The sequence below is a fragment of the Arvicola amphibius genome, chromosome X (genome assembly GCF_903992535.2).
Source record: "Arvicola amphibius chromosome X, mArvAmp1.2, whole genome shotgun sequence".
NCBI classification, from domain to species: Eukaryota; Metazoa; Chordata; class Mammalia; order Rodentia; family Cricetidae; genus Arvicola; species Arvicola amphibius.
This window is the reverse complement of record NC_052065.1, coordinates 92981572-92999948: the sequence shown is the minus strand read 5'-3', so window position 1 is coordinate 92999948 and position 18377 is coordinate 92981572.

Here is an 18377-nt window from a genome sequence, read left to right as displayed (position 1 = left end):
AAAGACCATAGAAAACAAAATGTCAATACTAAGAAGCATCATCATCTACATTGGGGCTTAATCATACTTCCCCTCCCAAATCAATCTGGACAAATGGCAGTCATCATGGAAGAAGTTTAGCATGCTGCAAAATGTATACTGTAATATAAGTCAGGAACATTTTCTTGGACAGCTGACCTTGCAGATTTGTTATTTTCTGCTCTTTCTTGCCTTTCCTAATAAAAGAAAAGACACATATGTCAGATAAAATTATATATATTGGAGAATGCGACTATTTGCCACTATAGTTGGGATATAAATGGTAACTTGAGAAAGCTTGTTTTAAGGTTGAAGCAACACTTGATAGCAAATAATGAATATAGCATTGGAAAGGAGTGTAGAATATCATTTACTTAAAGATCCCCAGGAGGAAAGCTCTGTCACACCATTTTCCTGAAAACCTTTTTTAAAAAAATTTTCCCTTGCATTTAACTCAAGAAAAGTTTCATTTCCAAGTCTCCCCAAACACTTCCTTTTTTATTGTTTTTTATTGAGCTATATATTTTTCTCTGCTCCCCTCCCTTCCCCCTCTTCCCTTCTACCCTGTCCCATGATACCCATGCTCCCAATTTACTCAGGAGATCTTGTCTTTTTCTACTTCCCATGTAGATTAGATCCATGTATGTCTCTCTTGGGGTCCTCTATGTTGTCTAGGTTCTCTGTGGTTGTGCATTTTTGTTTTATGTCTAAAAACCACTTATGAGTGGGTAAATATTATATTTGTCTTTCTGGGTCTGGGTTATCTCACTCAAAATGATGTTTTCTAGATTCATTCATTTGCCTGTAAATTTCAAGATGTTATTATTTTTTTCTGCTGTGTAGTACTCCATTGTGGAAATGTACCACATTTTCCTTATCCATTCTTCAGTTGAGGGGCATTTAGGTTGTTTCCAGGTTCTGGCTATTACAAATAAGGCTGCTATGGACATAGTTGAGCACATGTCCTTGTGGTATGATTAAGCATTTTATATATATATATATATATATATATATATATATATATATATATACCCAAAAGTAGTATTGCTGGGTCTTGAGGAAGGTTGTTTCCTTATTTTCTGAGAAATCGCCATGCTGATATCCAAAGGACTGTACCAGTTTGAACTCCCACCAGCAATGGAGGAATGTTTCCTTTACCCCACAACCTCTGAAGCATAAGGTGTCATCAGTGTTTTTGATCTTGGCCATTTGGACTGGTGTAAGATGGAATCTCAGAGTTGTTTTGGTTTGCATTTTTATGATGGCTAATGATGTTGAGCATTTCCTTAAGTGTCTTTCAGCCATTTTAGATTCCTCTGTTGAGAGTTCACTGTTTATGTCTGTATTCCATTATATTGGATTATTTGTTGTTTTGTTGACAAGTTTTTTTAGTTTTTTGTATATTTTGTAGATCAGAGCTCTGTCTGATGTGGGGTTGGTGAAGATCTTTTCCCATTCTGTAGGCTGCTGTTTTGTCTCCTTGACTATGTCCTTTGTTTTACAGAAACCTGTACTCCACAAAATTGGAAAACTTAAAGCAAATGGACAATTTTATGGATAAATATTATTTACCAAAATTAAATCAAGACCAGATAAGCAAATTAAGTAGACCCATGACCAATAAATAAATAGAAACAGTCATCAAAAGTCTCCCAACCAAAAAAAAGCCCAGGATCAGATGGTTTTAGCACAGAATTCTACAAGATTTTCAAAGAAGAACTAATACCATTACTCCTCAAATTGTTCCACACAATAGAAACAGAAGGAACATTGCCTAACTCTTTTTTAGAGGGTACAATTACCAATACCCAAACCACACAAAGACATTACTAAGAAAGACAATTACAGACCAATCTCCCTCAAAAACAGTTTAAAGAAAGCATATACAATAATAAATAGAGAAATCCCCTTCTTGATAGCTAATGAGCAAGAGCATCTACATTGATAGTTCAGCAGAACTGCCTAAAATGAGATTATATCAGTGAAATTAATCACCAGATTGATGGCTCCACAGTAAGGACAATTCCTTTCTTTGATTTATTTTATATATGTTGTTTGGTAGATGTTATGAATAATATTGATGTATATTATGTCATTTATTCAATTATGTGTCTACCTAACCAATAGTTAAGTGCTAAGATATTTTCCAGAAGGGTGAGGAGATGACTTAATGGGTGAAGTATTTGCTGTGGAAGTGGGCAACGCTATCTCAAACAAACAAATAATAAAGACACAATACGAGAAGACACTTGATGTCACCTTCTAACTTCCACATGCATGGGCAAGGATACTAACACACATGTACACATGCATATACACAATGTTATATAAATAACATCTCACGTATTGTGTATTGAATACTCACTATGCACTTTGTGCTTAACTGCAGTAAAGACCATAAATGCAGAATTGAATGAGTTATAAAATAAGACAGCTCTCTTAAGTCTTTAGTCTTAGGAGGCTGAGTTCTGATTACAACTTTACCATTGACCTATGAGACCTAAACTCCTGTTTTCATGCAACCCTACAACATACAAAGATCAAGAGAACATGATGAAAGGTGTTGAAGAACCACCAAGGTTTCAGAAGAGAGTTGAAGGGGTTCCAGGTGTTATTCAATTTTCTACTGTCTTTCACAGATCCTATGGGGGAGGAAAAATGAGTTGCTTTTGCTGGCTGTGTGTTTAGCAGTTTGACCCTTGTTGTTCTCTTTTCAGTCCCTTCAGGAGAAAAATCCTTAGAAGATACATTTGAAAAATGTCCAGTGGAGTTGTTAGTCCCTTGCTTGTTTGGGCAGGACAACTCTGCATGATGCACCCTATGTGTTTTTGTTTAGTGTTTCCAACATTCTAAACAAAGCATGCCTCTTCCCTTGAATTCTTCCTTGGAAGTTTTGTTCAAATCTTTCTTGTCTTCTGTAAAGGCGATCTGCTGCAATGTGTTGTCATCTTCCCTGCAAATCTAAAGTATTGAAAAACCGTTTTTGTTTGTTTTTGAAAGCTCTGGCCGTGAACATTCCTCTGCACCATCATCATGACTGCAAGATACTGGATTTTGTTTGCACCAGGAAGAAAGGCTCTAGTTCCCAGGAAGTAGCATAATGTTGGCTGTGTCGGGGTGGGGGATGTAGAAACCCCTGGTACTTAGATCTGGATCTGGTTATTATTATAGAAATTAAAGGGCTGTTATAAGAAACCTACACCATAACTCATGTTCAAACAGCAGTACTCCCTGAACATCATCAACATCCTATGTCTTCACATCTTTTTCGTTCCTGTCCTGTCACTTTCCCCAGTAGAGTAATAGCTCCTTGAGTAATCTAAAGGAGGATAATCAGACAAATTATCATGTAATCAATGTAGTCTTAGAATAGGCATAATGATTCAATCAAGACAACAGGAGTGAACTAGTTTGTCTGCAGCAAACCAAGAGACTCGGTTCCTTACCACAGAAGTCACAGAAATTCTTAAAATCTCCAGGATGTGGGTCCACAGTAGTGAATTCTATTCTGTGCCTACATGTGACATCACAAAGATGCCTAGTAGAGTTGCTCAGGACAGCGCCGTAAAATGAAGCAGCCAACTAGCTAGTATTCTCATGTAGACATCTGTGCAGCATGTTGTTGAGTAAAATTGCCATGCTGAATGCAAGAAGGAAGAACAATTAGAGTATCAATTAATTAGGATCTTGCTTTTATTCTGCCGTGAAAGGTAATTTTTTTATTAAGGTGAATAAAATTCTAAGCTTACCCCAAGTTTTAATTATAGTGCTATTATTTTAAAATATTGGCTGGCCTTGTTCCAAAATACAGAACTGTTTATATTTCAATAATCTAAAGGTAGATCAAACACATTATAATTTGCTGATAGATACTAACGACCTAAAAGAATTCTGGATTGTTTTGTTCAAACAGTTGATTAAGATGACAACAGACCTGGAATTACACTAAACCTATTTCTCTCTTTTTTAATTTAAATAATATTTTTCCCATTTATTTTGCATAACAACCAGTTTCCCCTTCCTCTTCTTCTCCCATTCCTTTCTTTTTCCACCTACCCCTCCCCATCCACTCCATCTCTATTAGGAAATGGCATGCCTCCCATGGGTTTGCACAAAGCATGACACACTAAGTTGAGGCAGGATTGAGCTCCACCCCTTATGTCAAGCCCGGGCCAGGTAATCCAGAATGGGGAACAGGTTACCAAAAGCCAGCTAAGCACCAGGCAAAGGTCCTGATTTCACTGTTAGAAGCCTTACTAAGAGACCAAGCTACACGACTGTCACACACATGCAGAGGGCCTAGGTCAGTTCCATGCATGTTCCCCAACTATAGGTTCAGTACATGAACTCCTGGGAGCTTGGGTCAGCTGTCTGATGCTCTCCCACCCCCCTCTAGTTCAATCCTTCCTACCTTTCTTATGTAAGACTTTCTGAGCTTAGCACAGTGCTTGTCTGTGGATCTCTGCCTCTGCTTCCATCAGTTACTGGATAGACTATCTCTGATGGCAGATATAGAAGTTACCAATCTGCTTAGAGTAGATGGCCACCATCTCTACCATTGCTAGAAGTCTTAGTTGGGATCATCCTTGTGGGTTCCTGGGGGTTTCCCTTCACAAGGTTTTTCCCTAACCCTGAAATAGGCCTCCTATAAAGACATTTCTTTTGTTACTCTCCCCCTCTATCCTGCCTCCAACCCGCTTCCTGCACCCAGCTGGTCCAACTCTTACCCTCTAGTTCCCATCCCTCCATCCTCCCAACCCCTACCCCTGGTTTACCCAGGAGATCTTTGAGCCCTCCTTGTTATCTATTCTCTCTGGGACTGTAGATTGTAGGTTGGTTATCCTATACTTTACTCCTAATAACCACCTATGAGAGAGTACATACCAAGTTTGTCTTTCTGAACCCCAATAAGAATTTTTTTTCAACTTCCATCCATTTACCTGCAAATATCACAAGCTCTTTTTTTTCAGCCGAGTAGTACTCCATTGTGTAAATGCACCACATTTTTCTTTCCCATTCTTTGGTTGAGGAAAGGCTAGGTTGTTTCCAGGTTCTGGCTATTATGAATAATGCTGCTATGAACCTTGTTGAACAAGTGTCCTTGTGGTATTATTGTAAATCTTTTTGGTATATGTCTAAAATAGGTATGACTGTATCTAGAAGTAGATTGATTTCCAGTTTTCTAAGAAACCACCATACTGATTTCCAAAGTGGTTGTACAAGTTTGAACTCCCACCAACAGTGGAGGAGTGTTCCCCTTACTTCACGTTCTCTCCAACATAAGCTGTCATTAGTGCTTTTGATCTTAGCCATTGTGACAGGTGTAAGATGGTATTTCAGAGTCATTTAATTTGCATTTTTCTGATGACTAAGGATACTGAGCAATTCTTTAAGGGTCTTTAAGTCATTTAAGATTGTTCTGTTGGAAATTCTCTGTTTAGATCTGTACCCCGTTTTTTAGTTGGACTGTTTGGTATTTTCTGTTGTATAATTTTGGCTCCTTTGTCAAAAGTCAGGTGCTCATAGGTGTGTGGATTTATGTCAGGTTCTTTGATTTAATTCCATTGATCTATGTGTCTCTTTTTATGCCAGTACCAAGCTGTTTTTTATTACTATAGCTCTATAGTAGAGCTTGATGTCAAACAGTCATGTACAATACAGAAACTTCTAAAGGTATCATCATTCTTAATCCTATTTCAAAATTACCTTGGCTGAGAAACATGAAGATCCAAAAATGGCTATGCCTCTGCTAATAGATATGTGAATTGTCATGAAGAACTGCAAAGGAAGGAAAGAAGAGAGTGGCGGCTTTTCAGGATGCAGGTCTGACTTGGCATTCCTGTTCTACTATAACCACAGCAGCTTCATGACTCATGGCAAGTACCTACCTACTCTAACTTTAACATCCCCATTTGGTAAATGAGTCAACATATATAAAGTGATGAACACTCTGTAGTATCCTGTTTGCTACATGATACATGAAAGCCATCCCAGTTTGCTCAGTTATCTTGTTTGTGATGGCATTTCCTCATGCACAGCTCTCTAGAATTCACATCTGAATTTGTGTACATGTACTCATGGAGATGCATAGATGTGCATTTCAATGTTCAGCAATGAGTACCTCGTTCTGCATCTGTATGAGTTACAGAAGTTTTGGCATACAGCTGCATTCATATATCGAGGAAGAGAATGTGTGTATGAAGATGTTCTGTCTCCACAGCAGCACATATGTCTCTATGCCCGAAGCATTATTCCTCTACTTTTAGTATACCTTTTCTTATTTGACCTTGATTTTATCCTTATGGGGCTGACCCAAGTCATATAGATGGTTTGCTTTTGTTTTTATCTGTGTTGTGAGTGTATGTAAACAAAGGATCTGTATCCCATGGTAAATTATTGTACTTCTTTATTCCTCATTTGTTTCCCTCCTGCTCTCAAATGTCTCTTGTTTCCCCCTTTTTAATATGCCATCTTCCTGGCTTTTTATTCCTATTAGAGCATTGGGAGGTGGCATCTAAAGTGGATAGAGCAGTTCTGAAATGAGGTGTGAATCCCTGGTTGATTTGCCCTTAGTGGCTCGCTCCTTTCAGTTACAATTCAAATCCCAAGAGAATGTTTCTGAGGGCTCCCAGAATTCTTCAGAACTTGAGAATAGAGGCTCACCAAGTGGGACAGAAGCAGATCAGACAGACAATTGTGAAATGTTTTTTGTTGTCCTATTCTGGGTTTGTTTTTTGTTTCTGTTTTTTTGTCCTAAGAAGCAGGCCTACCTAATGACAGTTTTCTATATCTCTGCCTACACTTAAATAAGCAATGTCCATATCTTCTCAAATTAACCTTCTCTTTGTTCTTGCTCAGTTAAATCTCCCATTTCTTTCTTAATAGAACCTGTCTATTTGTTAAGGAGGAAATATTTCCAATCATTTTAATTTGACTTACAGTATGAATTGTAACTATATTAATTTGCTATTTTACTTAAAAATTAAACACAATATAATCTCAAAAATAAATGTACATTTTGAGGGAAACTTGAGTCTAATAAATGGATTGCCCAGAGAACTATGCTACAAAAGAAATCAATAATTCCTCATGATATCTCTATATACTCATTGATCAGTGCCTCCAATCATTATTACAAAGGCGTCCCACAACAGCTGATGGAGGCATATGCAAAGACCCACAGCCAAACATTAGGTACAAAGAGAACTCAAATTGGAGATATATCCATTGAGTCCATCCCTTTGGAGCTCTGTGAACCATAAGGAAGAGGGGAAGGAAGAACTGTAGTAGTAGGGGCGTGGGAGACACCAGGAGAACATTGCCCACAAACATTAACTAAGCAGGGCTCATAGTGACTGAAACAGCAATCTTTTAGCCTACATGGGTCTGTGCTAGGTTCTCTCCATATATGTCATGGTTGTTCGCTTAGTGTTTTCGTGGAACTCCTAACAGAGGGAGTGTGAGTGACTCTGACTCTTTTGACTGCTCTTGGGAATCTTTTCCTCCTACTGGGTTTCCTCATCCAGTATTTATGGGAGGGGTTGTGCCTAGTCTTATTGTATCATGTTATGCCATGTTCTGTGGATATCCCTGGGAGGCCTGTTCTTTTGTGAAGGGAAATGTAAGAGGAAAAATAAATAAATAAATAAATAAATAAATACATAAGTGATTTTAAAGAACATTTATAAAATTGAGGTTCAGGGAAGGCTTGATCTCATCAAGATCAAATATACAGTACGTGTACAACTAGTGCTAAATTCAAGTCCATATGGCTTTAGTAACTCAGAACCACTTTGTACTTTCTATTTTCTAGCGCATTGTTTGTTTTGTCGTATTTATAGTGTACATGACAGGTAGAAATGATGATTGATGTGCTAGTCCTCCTCACACTTACTTTATTAAGTGTAATACTTATTACCTTTCCGTACAATTTTACCTTTATAAAATTTATTATTAAAGGGTAGTAAATTACTGAGTTGTAATTCATCCCCATGCATCTAAATTTTGCATTTGTATTTTATAATAGGCACACTGGCAGTGCACACTTTCATACTCCAAAACCCAATGTTTTACTTAAGCTATTAAATCAATGCACTATGCATTAGCATTATCAGTAGAATTCTGAATCGTGAACTTACAAACTGTTATTTTTGCAAAAGTGATTGCTTTCCTTTCAATTTGTGACTGACACAAATTCTACCAATGTAAAGGAACAGTAAACACACTTTAGTAGAAGTAAGATAATGAGAGCTAAATACATGTTTGTGGAGAGGAAAATAGCTGTGTGTGTTTCATGTCCTGGATGAGCCTGGCTCTGCCAAAAATAAGCAAACAACTAAACTAAACAAACCTTTGTCAGTTGTCCAATCAAGCTGAGAAGTCTGGAAGACTGATAGCGTTGCCTAGGCTGTCGAAATGATGCCAAAGAACATTTGGCTTCCTGAGGGGAAAATACTTAAGGTAGAAATTGCTGTTTGGAAAAGGTTCTAAAAGATTTGGAAGTGGGGTGTGCCTTTAGAGACCTTGAAGCAGGTATGCCTTCGCACGTGAGGTACAACCTCAGAGTGATGTGTGCAGTTTCAATACAAACATCTGCATTCCATATCCCAGTAAGTGCTGTCATCTCCAAAACAGAATCTATCTTCTTAACATTAGCTTTTAAAATGAACTTTTGAAAATTCTTTTCTGATGTATAAAACTGTGTCCACTTACTCCAGAAAATGGAAATGGCTACCTGGAATGTGATAGAGTTTCTGAAACCTAGAAAACAGCTCCTATCTTCTCAGCCATTACTGAAGATGATTATTTGGGAAGCTAAAGGGGCACTGAGTATCCTATTATACTAAATGGAGTCATTGTATGCAATTAAAGGCAGTGAGATTCATATGGCTTGGGATATTCTCTTAGGTCTATCTCTCTCTTCTCTTTTGTTTTTAAGTTGAGTAGGTGCTAGTCCATCATATAGGTATTTATTTTCATATGGAGAACTAATGAAGTTAAAGTGAAAATATTTCATGAAATGTTCCCCCATGAGAACATAGATGCAGACAAAAACAAGTGACATCTCAGAGGGAAATGGGGTGATACAAATCTGAATAGCTAGATTCTGTGCAGGTGACAGATGTAACTGGTTTAGGACTATTGTCCTTGAAGGCCTTATTTAAAGAGCTTAATAGTGTGCATGGGTTTGTTCTAGCAGAAGCTTCAGAGAGATTCACCATTTTAAACACATACAACTATTCTTTACACTTAATAAAAATACATGAGGAAAATTATAAAAGTTCGAAGAAGTTACAGGGCATCAAAGTGACACCGGACATGGCTCAGGTAAATGCTGTGGCATGTGCATTTTATGTCATGTGTATAAACAATGTCATTACAATGTTGTCAAAACAGGACAGACACATATGGAGTCAAGGGCTCCAGGGCATCCAATGTTAGACGACTTGGGTGAAAAAGTAAGAATGAATTGCAATATTTATTGTTCTAGTTTCCTTTCTGCTGCTGTGATAAAATACCCTGAAAACAAGAAACGTAGGAGATAAATGGGTTATTTTAGCTCACAATTCCGTGAAAATCTATTCCATTTAGCTTCATATTCCATTACTGTCCATCACAGTAATGGGGGACATCACATTGTTAGGAGCTTAAAGGAGTTGGTCACATCATATCCGTAGTTAAGAGCAGAGAGAAATAAATGCATACATATTTGCTTATGCTCATCCCCTCCTTATGCTTATATAGCCTTTAGCTATGGAATGATGCTACCCACATTTTTTTGTTCTGTGCTCTTCCATGTAAGTTAATAGTCAAGTTAAAACACTGACATGTCCATGAACCAATATGATCTATGCAATCCCTCAACTGAGACTCCCTTTTCAGACAACTCTGTGTCAACTTGACAATTAAAACTATCACATTTGTTAAGCATTTGCTATGTGTTAGGTTTCTTCAATATTTTCCTTCAAATCAGGCGTGGAGGCAAAAAGCCTGTAGTCTCAGCTACTTGAGAAGATGAGACTAAAATAATCCTCCTCCCATCTTCCCAACATTCTTCCTGGCCCCCAAATCCTGTCTAACTATTGGACATTAGGCTTCTTATGACATCATCCACAGTGCCATAGCTTCACAAAGTGTAAAGGAATATTCCACAACGGTATAAAGCCTTCCTGGGCTATACTGAATTTCAGGCCAACCGAGGCCACTTACTAAGATCATTTCTTAAACTTATAAAACAGAAAAAAAATGGCTATGGCTACAACTCAGTGGTAGAACATTTGCCTAGCATGTGTGAAACCCTACGTTCAGTCTCAATACTGATTTAAAAAAAAACTGTGTGCGAACTAGAGCTTATTTCAAGGGTGACGAAGCTAAGACTAAGAGAGGTAAGGAAACATGCACAATGGCGCTCATCTTGTAATTGATACAGCTAGTTTTGGTCGCAGACCTCACAGACTTCCAGTTTCATGTTCTTCTTTGGTATATGAAGTCACTCTTCAAAGACAGGTGTGTCTGGATTTGCTCATGGAGAAGAAAGAGCTACAATAGAATAGCCTTTTGAAACATACTAACAGTCTGAAGGAGTGGACACCAAACAGGTGACCAGCTAGTGATGGTGAAGATAGGAGAAATCATGAAGTTTTGAATCAAGTGTGTAAAGTGCTATACTGCTGACCAGTGCTAGCCAGCACACATTTTGTTGGGATTGCAAAATGAGTTTTGAAAATGTAAAGCTTCTTAACAGGGTCTAAAATGAGAAAATTACACATAAAAATTCTGGGTTTCAAATTTGTCCCCTGCCCCCTGGAAAACCTAAAAGCTTGGAAACATAAAGCCTAAGATCCTGCAAGGCAAAATTAGGTAGATCCAAGTTGTCTATGCACTGGATACTCACGTTCTAGGCTTCAGAGTCAGTACTATAGCTTAAACACAGGCTGCTTTTGCATATAGCTCGTCGGGGTCACTCTAAAATATTTTGGTTTATAAGTAGTAGTGTAGATGCTTACTGTGGATGTTTGTTTGAATAAAATGCCACTTTTTGAGAGTGGTGGCAAAGACAATAGGGTGTGACATCCTTCATGAGGTTCCTTAACATGCTCAAACTTCTACATGGCTCATTACCTAATGCTTGAAAGAAACTTGAACCATTTTGTGATCAACTCTGACAGAGGGGAAAGTTGAGACTCTTCCTTTTTGCCAGTTTCTCAGGTACAGGAGTTGGGATACTGAAAACCTTTGCCATCTTTGTCAGTTTCTCGGGTACAGCAGTTGGGGTACTGAAAACCTTTGCCATGTTTGTCAGTTTCTCGGGTAGAGCAGTTGGGGTACTGAAAACCGTTGTCATGTTTGGTAATTTAAGTTTCAATAATGATCAGGTTTAGTTGGCAAGTAAAAATGACAATGGCAGTTTTCATTGTCTTGGTAAGGTGATATCATGATTCTGACAGTATGCCTTGTCACCATGACAAGGAGTCAGATGTGGCTAGATGCACTGTTTTCCCCTTAAAGTGGAGACAGTAGCTTTGAAGTAGTAAACTTAAAAGAATGCCCTTCTACTCTGATTGCTACACTCAGGGTTAGGGGCAGAGTCTAGAAGGAATAGGCTGCGGCTGTTTGTGGACATAGTGCTTCTTCCTGGGATTGTTAAAATATTCCAAAATTACAGAATGTTGCAGATTGCAAATCTTGGTAAAATATTGAAAAGTATCAAACTGTACACATCTGAGTAAATTGTGTAGTGTATGGTTAGGTTTGTAGCTCATATTCAGTTACAATGAATCCCTAAAAAAAAAGTCATTGCCTGCATTGCATTGCTGCTCTCTAAACTTGAAGAGATTTCTCGTTTTTTACTGGGTTCCACTCCTCCTTACCTTACCAAAAGGCCTTTAAGTCACCATCCCTTAAGAATATCGGTTATGTCTTTAAGTTAATTAAGCAAGCTGAAGACTGTTTTTTCAGGACAGCATTCCCATTGTTCATCTTCCCATTTATGTGTTTACCTCACCCTCACTGCTTTCTTCAGTGTGTCTCTTTTCTCTCTCTGAGCAAAGATGAAAAACCTCATTGAATAAGAAACGCAAGCTAACTAGTCAACTCACTACAATACTACAAATAATCCCCACAGTATAATGAAGAAATGGAACTTAGAATAGAAGGACATGCACTAAACAGAGATAGGTAGGAAAATTCTCTATATTAATATATCTACAGTGGTGGGGTTGAGAGAATCTCCTTGTCCTTTCCAGCAGTTTCTTCTATTATGAAACCTCAACACATGGTTTAGAAGCCCCATAGACTATCCAAAAAACAACCCTAGACCTCTGGAGAGCCCTAATGAATAAAAAAAAAATGAAGCAGGGTAAGGAACATGGTTGTTGGAAGAACTAGTTTCCACCAAAAAGTTTATAAACTAACCAGGAGCCAGTACTTAAGCTCTTAGACCACAAATAAATTACACTAGTTATGATAAAAAAAAAATCTTTTCTGCTGATGGAGAAAACAATGGCTTTAAAGAGGAAACTGCCAGGCAATTCCTAGTTTTATCTAAGACTTCCCTTTCTCAATTTAAAACGCAATGATTTCTTCCTGTGGCTTTTCTCAATGGGCCAGAGGTCTGATAAGATTGTTTCCTTTCTGCACTTGGAACTTGGCCATCTCACTTGGAAGAAGTAACAGATTTGTCTTTCTGGTCTGGCTCTGAGCTCAGTGGGATAAAAGGCACTTGAGCTGTGGGTTCAGAGACTGCAGAGAGGGATGAATGTGCCTAGCCTAGGGTAGTCTTTGACTACACTCCTCTACCTCAGTTCCTGAGAAGGCTGGCCTTTCTACAAATTGCCTTGGTTTGCCAAGATGTTCCAGAAGTTGAGTAAAGGTCATGTGTTACTATAATACAGTGTTAACTATAAACAACAGATAACTATTTTCTAGAGGTCTGGAGTTTGAAAGTCTAAGATAAAAGGTTACAATTTCAGTTTCCTCTGAACAGAACAGGTTCTGTTTCTTCTTCAAAGATGATACCTCATTGCTATATCTCTGGAAGGGAGGAACATTGGACCTCAACATGGTGGAAGAGATGGATGGAGAGAAAAGAAGTGAACTCAGGTCAAATTCTTTGCAAAGGCATCTAGTCATATTCATGAGGACATAATCACTACATAAGGGCATCAATGTAAAATTAGGTTTCAATACAAATTTGCAGGGACATCAGGACTACAGTCGTGCTTTTGTTCACAAGGGAAATCTATTTATTATATTTATTTTATTTTTGTTTATTACCTCAGCCATGCTTTTTCACAAGTAAAATGTATTTATTACATCTTAACAAGCTTATATGTCTTTTCAGCATCCACTGAAAATATAAAATTCACAGTATCATTTAAGTCATTATAACTTAGGCTCAAAGAAATGTTTTATCATAAGGCAAACACCACCCCCTCCAAACTAACAGCCTATGAAATAAAAGAAGTTATATGCTTCCAAAATATATTGATGAGACAAACGGAATAGTTATATCAATTCTAAAGAGGAGAAAGGGGAAATAGATGAGAAGAAAAGAGTATTAGGTCCCAAGTAAGTTCAAAATGCAAGAAAGCAAACAAAATTTAAATTTGAAGGTTTAAGAACAATCTGACTACATGTCGTATCTTCAAAACTCACTGGGACAGGATTTGGGGTCCCAGAGTTCAAGGGAATCCCCCTTGTACAGGGTTGCCAGACACAGCTCACATTCATGCTTTCATGTGTCGATGTGTCTTCCAGGTTAGTAACTGTATAGTTCTGGGGGCTTCTGGGTAGCCCCCACGGCTTCACTAAGAACTGCTTTAGTGTGATATTTCTGTGGTGTCCCAGACCATACTCCGCATAATTTGCACCCTTTGAAATCTGTAGATAGAGGTGACCTTGTACCTAATGAACACCTACAAACTCAGAAAAGCTTGTAAATCGCCAAAATGAATCACGCGAACTCTGTACCTTAACCACATGGTCCACAGATAAGGTAGCTAAAGAGGGTTGGAGCAAAGTTTAAGGAGCTGAAATGTGAGGTTGATACTGGCAGTCACACATGAGGTCCTAGAGGATCCCAGTCTCCTGCTTTGAAACTTTTCTTCTACCAAAGTCTACCTTGATGGGCCTGTATTGGGACTAGATACCTTGAAAATGTGTAAAATGTCTTTGAACTCAATATCCATCTTGATTAGTAGCACCCAAACATTTTTTTTTTATTTTTTAAAACAATCTTTCTTTTTAAATTTTACATACCAATCCCAGTTTCCTTTCATCCCCTCCTCCCTTCCCCCAACCTTTCTCCCACCCAACCCCCATCCATTCCTCAGAGAGGGTGAGGCCTCCCATGGGGAGTCAACAAAGTCTGTCACATCACTAGAGGCATGAACTGTCTTTTTGGAGCCCATTCCCTATGGAGGGATACCTTGCACCGAGTTTTTTTAGCCTTAACTTGGCTTTGGCTTTCTCTCCCAAACAAGCATATGCGTGTGTGTATACATATATACATATACACATATACACATATATATGTATATGTGTGTGTGTATGTTCATATGTGTATTTGTGTATATGCACACAAATGCACACACACATTCCCAGGCTGAGAAGTTTCCAGGTTGTTGTTTTGCCTTTGGTTAGAAATTTCAGCTTTTAGTCTTGTCTCCCCTTTCACATACTATTGTAACAGTTCAGAGAAGCCACATAGTGCCCTAATTTCTTGTTGATTTTAGTTTCACCTTATGTCTTCATTCATTACTCATAAGTTCATTCCAGACTCCTATGACATTGACACAATTTGGCCAATATTTTTATGACTTTATAAATAAGGTTGGCCTTTCCTCTACTTCCCACTACCATTTCTATCAGACATGGCATAAGAAGAGCCTTTATGTTGGCTCATTCCTACCATTGTCCTACATGGCCACCTGCATAGAGGCTTTCATTGTAGTTTTCCTTTCCTGAGCCCCCTCCCGAATTTCCTTTGATGGTTAAATCTAGCCTTTCTCTGCTGTCTTAGTTGGGGTTCCTAATGCTGTGAAGGGACACCATGACCGTTGCAACTCTTATAAAGGAAAACATTTAATTGAGGTGGCTTACAGTTAAACATTTAATTGAGGTGACTTATAGTTTCAGAGGTTTAGTCCATTATCATCACAGTAGAACATGGCTGCATGCAGGCAGACATGGTACAGTGGCTGTAGCTGAGAGGCAACAGGAAGTTGTCTGTTTTGATGGGTATGTTGCTACTGCCTGTTGTTGTGAGGTCCCCATTTCCTGGGGTGGGGGGCAGGGGTGAGAAGATGCGGAGGCAACAGCACAGACTCCAGGAGACTCTAATACAGAAGCTCTTTTTGAAAACAGGTTGGGGTTTTTATGGGGTTGGGGAAGTTAAGCAGCCATAGGAACATTTCTGGTTGGTCCTTTTGAAACTGGCAGGTCACTGCTGGTGTGTTGTGATTGGCTAGTAATGTGTGTCATTAGTGATCGTGCTTTTGGTCAGCTGACAGGTTGTCTTGACCAATTTTGCCTACTTATTGTGAGTTGGTATGCACTTGCTTGTGCTTCTGCTATTGCCCTGTTTTAGTCTGTGACACTGGATGTGGCTTGAGCATATATGAGACCTCAAAGTCTGCCCTCACAATGGCACACTTCTTCCAAAAAGATCCTACCTATTCCAACAAAGCCACACCTACTAATAGTGCCATTCCCTTTGGGGTTCATTTTCTATCAAACACTCTACCCAGGATCCACTAAACAAACAAACAAAGAAACAAAAACCAAACAAACAAAGGAACTATTCCAGGTTTGATTCACCACCTAGGTCCAAAGCCACTTCCCCATTTTCAGCCATAGTCACCTGTCAGATTAGTTTCAGGACTTCCGTGAGTAGCAAGAGTCTGTGGATGCTCAAATCCTTTATTAAGAAATAAAAAGCTGTCATTGGGCCTGGAGAGATGGCTCAGTGGTTAAGAGAACATAATGCTTTTCCAATTTCCCAAGTTCAGTTCCAAGTACCCTTGTCAGGGAATTTACAACTACTTAACTCCACCTCCAGGGGATCTGACACCTCTGGCTGCTACAAACACTCACATACATGGCATATACTGCCACAGACACAGAACTAAAAATTAAAAAAATAAATGCTTTTTTCAGAAATGGTATAGAATTTATATACAGTCTATGCTTATATTCCCATATGGTTTGAATAACTTGTAGATTGTTAATAATACATAATAGAATGCAAATACCTTGTAGCTAGTCATTATACTTTTTAGGAAATATTAACAAGAAAACAAACTTGTGTGGGTTCAGTAGAAGTGTAGTTTCTTACTGAAATTTGTTCTTTTATTTTTAACTGAAAATAGATTTTAATACAATATTCTGATTACAGTTTCTCTTCCCCCAGCCCCTCCCAAATCCTCCCCACTTCCTCACTCTCCCAGATCCACACCCTTTTTTCTTTTTCTCATTAGACTACAAACAAGCATCTTTAAAAACAAAAAAACCCCACATTATTATCTCATTACATCATGGTACTATATTCATACATGAATACAATGACTATTAATGATGTCCATGTATCCTTCTTTAACTGAGCCCTCATAGGATGGATATTACCATTAACAGAGTCTGCCTTCAGTCTCCTTCCAAAGGCCACCTCTACCAATGCTGTTGAATCAAAGATTTCACTTCAGCATCAATTCTGGCAGAGACAAAAACTTAAAAGCCACAGATACCACAGTATTCCTCAAATTTTATTGTGCATTTAAGTTATCCATAGAACTCATTAAAATGTAGAGTGAACACTGAGTATAAGTTTTTCTAGACCTTTTACAAGGCACTAATCCATTTGTGAGGCCAAATGACAGAATCACTTTCCCAAGTTTCCTACCTATTCAATTACCACTAGAGCGGGTAAGAAGTTCCAACAAAGAACTTCTGTGAGCCATTCAGACTCTAGTAGTTTGGAAGCAGTCATGTGTCATGCATGATTCTTGGGAGTATCCCAGGGTTCAAAAGAGTATCCTTTTGCTATTGGCATTCTGGCTAATACAGCTTCAGAGACTTTATTCATCTGAACAGATACAATGACCCAAGAAAGTCACTGTATGGATCTTCTAAAGGTAAGAGCTCTTGAGAATTTGACAATGGGACAAAAAGTTAAAATCACTTTCAGTGACTCTGGTGCTCCTATACCCTAACCAATTTTTAAAAAACTAACAGGACAACTTTTCTGCTTTGGCAAATGCCCCTGGTAACCCAACAGTGTGAACCTCATCCCCACAATTGCCTTTTCAGAAGCAGAATAGACAGATCTCTTGTCTCCACATTTTCTTTGCTTATAATATGCTTGGTATTCTATTTTTTTGTGGGCGATTCCTTTGGGTTAACTCGTATTCTAATTCAAAGATGTAAAGGAATAGTGGCACATCAAGCCACCAAGTACATTTAATAGCTGAAAGAATCCTCTGTGTAGTAAAAGGAAAAGCAACTTCAGGACCAATATAATCAGAAAAGTTTTGAGCAGTATGCTGGATAATGTAAAAAGGACGGTCGTGCTAAAACAACAGGCAGAAGGATGCCAAAGACAGTCTGCTGTTCTGAAGTAGTACTTGAACTCAGAGGAGAATCCTTATCAAAGGGGACCTTTGTGCCTTCCCCGATCATCTCAGATAACTGACTGATGTGACTACTTAGAGTGGCACAGCAGCAAGAGATTTGGCAACAAAAGAGACCAACTAGCAAAGCAGCATCTCTTGCAGACACTGGAAGGTATATGGCAGTATTTAAGCAAGGAGGATGTGACAAAGCCTTATATTTGTAGATGTGTGGCTTTGGTGCCACAACAATGAATATAGGGAGAGAATGGGGACAGAGAAGAACAAAGTTTCAGTGAGTTCCAGTGGGGAGAGGTGGTGGGAATACAGTGTCTTTGCCTCCATCCTTATTGGCATCCCAGCTGGTATACAACATAAAACATCTTAGGATAACTCTAACCAAACAAGTGAAAGACCTTCATGACCAGAACTTCAAGTATTTGAAGAAAGAAATTGAAGCAGATATCCAAAAATGGAACGATCTTCCATGCTCATGGATTGGTAGTAAAAATTGCCATCCTACGAAAAACAATCTATGGTTTTAATACAATCCCCATCAAAATTTCAACAGAATTCTTTACAAACCTTGGAAGGATAATACTCAACTTCTAATGGAAAGACAAAAAAAACCCCAAGATAGTTAAAACAACACTAGAGAGATCGTCATCCTGATTTCAAGTTCTACTACAGAACTATAGTAATAAAAACTGCATATTAGCATAAAAGCAAACAAGTGGATCAATGGAATTGAATCAA